The sequence below is a fragment of the Nannospalax galili genome, unplaced genomic scaffold (assembly GCF_000622305.1).
Source record: "Nannospalax galili isolate Female #2095 unplaced genomic scaffold, S.galili_v1.0 scaffold342, whole genome shotgun sequence".
In the NCBI taxonomy this organism is placed as follows: domain Eukaryota; kingdom Metazoa; phylum Chordata; class Mammalia; order Rodentia; family Spalacidae; genus Nannospalax; species Nannospalax galili.
This window is the reverse complement of record NW_008349359.1, coordinates 2,555,970-2,561,899: the sequence shown is the minus strand read 5'-3', so window position 1 is coordinate 2,561,899 and position 5,930 is coordinate 2,555,970. Positions and strand designations below refer to the sequence as shown.

At 40.6% G+C, this 5,930-nt stretch overlaps 1 protein-coding gene across 5 annotated transcripts in view; it reads left to right on the top strand.

Annotated features, from left to right (window-relative positions):
* Ttbk2 (tau tubulin kinase 2) overlaps positions 1-5,930 on the top strand; it is a 170,168-nt gene that overhangs the window by 119,942 nt on the left and 44,296 nt on the right. The window lies entirely within an intron of this gene.

The following is a 5,930-nucleotide window of genomic DNA, read 5'->3' as shown; positions in this document are numbered from 1 at the left end:
GATGCATTTTTATCTATGTTGAATAGCACATAGACTTTGCTGCTTGCTAATAGAAGTTTAAAATTCTAAAGCATGTCAGTGTCCAGGCAAAAATCTAAGCATGCCTACAGAACTATCAATTCATTTTCATACAGGAATTAATTTCTCTGTGAAATTGTAGCTGTTATTTAAGACATAAACAGGAGGGGGCTGGAGAGATGGCTCAGCGGTTAAGAACACTGGTTCTTAACAGTTCTTACAGAAGACCTGGGTTCTAATCCCAGAACCCACATGGCAGCTAACAACTGTCTGTAACTCCAGTTCCAGGGGATCCAACAGTCTCTTCTGTCTTCCATGAGCATGCATGACATGGGTGCACTTACCTACATGCAGGCAATATACGCATACACATGAAAAAAAAAAAAGACATAAGCAGAATATAAAGGAGAGAGGCAGCAAACCTTGGATCTTAAAGACTTAAGTGATTGAACTTACCTTTTTTCCCATATGGCCATTTACATTATAAACTACGCAGACAGTCTAACAAAATTGTATTTAAGTTGTTTCAAATTTTTTTTATTTGTTTGTGAAACAGGGTCTTACTGTAGAGCCAAGGTTGGCCTCGAATTTGCAGTTCTCCTGCCTTGACCTTCCAAGTGCTGGATGTGGTGACAGTTGCCACCATGCCTAGCAGAAGGATTTTTTTTTTTTATTAAAAAAATTGAGAGCTGGAGAAATGGTTTAGCAGTTAAGAGCACTGGCTGCTCTTGCAGAGGACCGGGGTTTGATTCCCAGGACCCACATGGCAACTAGCAACATCCATAACTTCAGTTACAGGGGATCTGACACCCTCTTCTGACCACCTTGGGCATTGCACAAGACAGGTGCACTTATATACATGCAGGCAATACACATGCAAATAAAATGCCTGTGGAGGACAGAAGAGGCCGTCAGATGCCCTGGAACTGGAGTTACATACAATTGTTAGCTGCCACGTGGGTGCTGGGATTTAGACCCGGGTCTTCTGCAAGAACAGCCAGTGTTCTTAACTGCCGAGCTATCTCTCCAGCCCCATAAATTTTTTTTTAATGTTATTTTTAGCCGGGTATGGTGGTGCACACCCGGGAGCACTTGGGAGGCAGAGGCAGGCGGATCTCTGTGAGTTCAAGGCCAGCCTGGTCTACATAGTGAGTTCCAGGACAGCTGGGGCTACAGGGAGACCCTGTTTCAAAAAGACCAAAAGAAAAAAAAATTTATGTATTTGAATGTACTGCCTGCATGTATGTGAGTATACCCATGTCATGCAATGCCCTCAGAGGTTAGAGGAGGGCATCATATCCCCTGGAATTGGAGTTATGGACAGTTGTTAGCCGCCATGTGGGTGCTGGGATTTGAACCCAGGTCCACTGTAAGAGCAGTCAGTGCTTTTAACCACTGAGCTATCTCTCCAGCCGCTCCCCATAAAATATTTTTTAAAAATAAAAAAATTATTGATTTATTTTTATGTGTATATGTTTTGACTGCATGTAAGTGCACCATGTGTATGTAGTGTCCAAGGAGGCCAGAAGAGGGCCTTGGATCTCCTGGAACTGCAGTTACAGAAGGTTCTTAGCTGCCATGTGGGTGCTGGGAACTTAACCTGGGTTTCTGCAAGTCCAGTGCTCTTAATCGCTGGACCATCTCTCCAGCCCCAGAAGTGTTCTTACATTTACATTTTATGTGTTTTCTGAAATGAAGAGAATTCACAAAACTTGCAATAAAATGAAATTATACCTGTCAGACTAGAGCCCAGATGACCTAGAAACTGTCCCAACTTTTCCTGTCTTGGGTGCTAATACTTTTTTTTTTTTTCACAAAGTTTGCTTGAGGAAGAAGAGTATAAAAGTTTAGGATTTTGATTGTATTTGTTTCTTAGCTGCCTATAATCTAAAATCTAAAAAGACTGTCATGTCCACCAGCTAATGTTTGAAGATTCTAATTTAATTATTGTTGTCAAGTTTTCGCTTGGCTTCTTTGTCACTTAGTAACAAAACAGAGCATGATTATTTCTTATTTTGAGATGGGGCAGAGTAGGCACATTATCTTTATTTCACAGAATAAATAATCTAGTTCTTTCCTGCTCTTTGATCTTATAAGCAATAAGTGGGAGACAACAGGTGACAGGAGAGGCTAAGTCAGGGGAAATGTTGGTGTAAGTAATTAGAGTGTCTGGTGACTCCTACCAATGTGACATCAGTTTCCAGGAAGGTCTGGACTTCTCAGCCTCTGTTTCCTTGTACAGAGCACTACTCTGGGCTTTACTTGGAGAAGAATCACTCTATTTTGAATCTGAACACTCTTATGAATTTTATAGCTTGAAATTCATTCCTTAGTTTGATTTTAATGACTGCTCTTTTATGGGATTCTTCATGGGACAGTCAGCATAATTAAAAATAACACTCCTCCCCTAACAACAGGTGAAAAACATCCCAGTCAGTATTGAGCATAACTGATTTCCTAGCTGTACCGAAGGGTGTATTTCTAACTTTGTGTATTCAAAGCTGAGACCAAAATGAATATGTAGATTTTTTTTTATAATCACAAAATGCTAGAGTCACCTTTTAATTTGAATGTGTATTTAAAGATTAAGGTTTCTGTTGTTGTTTTGCTGTGGATCATTTTCTTAACAAGTCACATATGACTGACACCTCATACACCTATTACTCCAGGTATAGATCTAGAGAGAATGGCTATTTTGTTTCCTAGTAGAAACTTTTTGTGCATGTCTCACTTAGAATAACAGCTAAGACTTCCTTTTGAAGTGTTCTAACCAAGTGTGGTGGTCCATACTTGTAATCCCAGCATAATGGAAACTGAAGCAGGAGGATTTTGTGTTTGAGGCCAGCCTATGCTATATTGAGACCATTCAACAACAGCAAAAAAGTAGAAGGGTTAGGGTTATTTGGGGAAACTACATCAACTTTATTAGGACTTAGTATTTATGTCTGAATCTGTATTCCTAACCACTTTTTAAATCCTAGAACACAACCATTTCTTTTTAATTTTCTCTCTCATGAGTATGTATGTGTGGTGTGCATGCCTGTGTATGTATGCTTGTGTGTGTGTGTGTGTGTGTGTGTGTGTGTGTGTGCTAGTTACATGAACCTGTGAAGGCCCAAAGTTGATGTCTGGAGTTGTCTTCTATTGTTCTCTACTTTATTCTTTGAGACAGGGTCCCTCAGCTGACCCCAGAACTCACTGATACAACTAGCCTAGCTAGCCAGCTTGCCCCAGGGAGCCCCTGTATGTACCTCTTGAGCACTGGAATTACAGATGTGCTGCCACACTCACCTGGTGTTCACATGGGTTCTAGGGATCTGGACTCCCTGGTCCTCAAACTTGCATGGCAAGTGCTTTAACTACTGAGCCATCTCCCCAGCTTTTTCTTTCTTTCTTTCCCTTTCTTTCTTTCTTTCTTTCTTTCTTTCTTTCTTTCTTTCTTTCTTTCTTTCTTTCTTTCTTTCTTTCTTTCTTTCTTTCTTTCTCTTTCTTTCTTCTTTCGTTCCTTCCTTCCTTCCTTCCTCCTTCCTTCCTTCCTCCTTCCTTCCTTCTTTCTTTTTTCTTTCTTTACTCCCTCCCTTCTCTCTCTCTTTCTCTTTTCTCCTCCTCTCCTTTGTTTGGCACTGTGCCTGACACCTAAATTTTAAACAAATGTTCAACAAATTTAGTCTTACTTTGGGGCTATTACTTTTCTTCTCTTAATCAGGGAATGTAAGAAAAACGTAAAGACATGGTACTCACAACCATCTGTAATTCCAGTTCCAGGGGATCCAACACTCTTCTTTTGGCCTCCTTTGGCACCAGAAGTGCACATGGTACACATACATACATTCAGGAAAACACTCATACACATAAAATAAAAATAAGTAAATTCTAAAAACAAATAAACAAAAGACCAGAAAAGAAAAGAAAGAAAAAAGTCGGGCGTGATGGTGGACACCTTTAATCCCAGCACTCAGGAAAACACTCATACACATAAAATAAAAATAGATAAATTCTAAAAACAAATAAACAAAAGACCAGGAAAGAAAAGAAAGAAAAAAGCTGGGCATGATGGTGGACACCTTTAATCCCAGCACTCAGGCAGAGGCAGGCAGATCTCTGTTAGTTTGAGGCCAGCCTGGTCTACATAGAGTTCCAGGCCAGCTGGGGCTACAGGAGACCCTGCTTCAAAAAGACCAAAAACAACAACAACAAAAGAAATCCTTTAAAAAAATTTTTTTTTAATTTTATGTGTATGTATGTATTGTGTGCATGTATGTAAGTGCATCCATGTCGTACAATGCCCATGGAGGTCAGAAGAGGGTGTTGGATTCCCCTGGAATTGGAGTTACAGATGGTTAGTAGCCACCATGTGAGTACTGGGAATCAAACCCAGGTCCTCTACAAGAGCAGCCAATGCTCTGAACTGCTGAGCCATCTCTCCAGCTCCCAAAAAAGAAATCTTAAAACAGCTGAAAGCCTATACCCACCTGCCTTCCACCTCACCTTGAGCTCTTTATTTGGTATCTGTCTTGCTGGTTCTATTCTCCAAAGGAAGAGTACAGTACAGTATAGTACAGCCTTCCAAGTGCCAGGGTTACTGGCATGGTTCACCACATGCACCTTAGAAAAAATTTAGCATCTATTTTTCTGGCTCTTTGACTCAGCTGCCTATGCCCTGTGACAAGAACTATTAATCTACTACTCCTTCAAGTCTGTTTCTCATTGAGAGCAGCCCAGTGTCTCCATAGTCAGGCTCCTTGGGAATGAGAGTAGTATTTGAAAGAGCATTACATTTTTGTATATAGTGTGACCACTGAAATGCAGCCAGCTTATTTCATCTACATTCATTTGAAGAAATAGATGTGTGTTCCAGGACTGGAGGAAAAAAAATAACTATATCACAGCTAGTAAAAGAGTAATATTCTGACTGGGCATGGCGGCACATGCCTTTAATCCCAGCACTCAGGAGGCAGAGACAAGTAGGATCTCTGAGACTGAGGCCAGCCTGGTCTACATAGTGAGTTCCAGGCCAGCTTGGGCTGCAGGGAGACCCTGTCTCAAAAAGACCAAAAAAAATTTTTTTTAAGATAGTTGTATTCTGTACTTTATGGGCATTTTAAGGGACTTTCAAGGATGATTTCAACTATGTGCTGGATTTTTCTTGTCTGCATAGTGCCTATAACTTTTTAATTTTGGTCTTTTTTGAGACAGGGTCTCCCTGTAGCCCTAGCTGGCCCGAAACTCACTATGTAGAGCAGGCCGGCCTTGAACTCACAGAGATCTGCTTGCCTCTGCCTCCCAAGTACTGGGATTAAAGGCATGCACCACCATGCCCAGAACAGCTATAACTTTTTAAAAAATAAATTTTATTTTTTTTATTTTATATGTATGTGTATTTCCTGCATGTGTGTGGGTGCACTTGTGTGATGCAATGCCCACAGAGATCAGAAGAGGGTATCGGATTTCCCCTAGAACTGGAGTTATAGATGGTTGTTAGCTGTCATATGAGTGCTGGGACTCAAACCTGGGTCCTTTGCCAGAGCAGCCTGTGCTCTTAACTGCTGAACCATCCCTCCAGACATGGCTATAACTTTTTAAAAAATATTTATTTTCAATTATGTGTGTGTGCATGTGTGCATGAGTGCAAATGACTGTAGGACACCAGAAGAGGGTGTCCTGGAGCTAGAGTTACAGGTGGTTGTGAGCCACCTGAGTGCTGGGAACCAAACTTGGGTCCTTGGTGGCTATAATTTTTAAAACATGTTAAAAGAACTGTTTGAATTGGTGCTTTACTACACCAGATTTGAATGACCTTTCTAATCCTCGGTTTTGTAGCCTGCAAATTGGTGAAAATATCTACCTCAGTATGGCTGTTGAGATTTGAATGAGGTACTAATAAGAATAATTTATAAATTATAAAATCATTT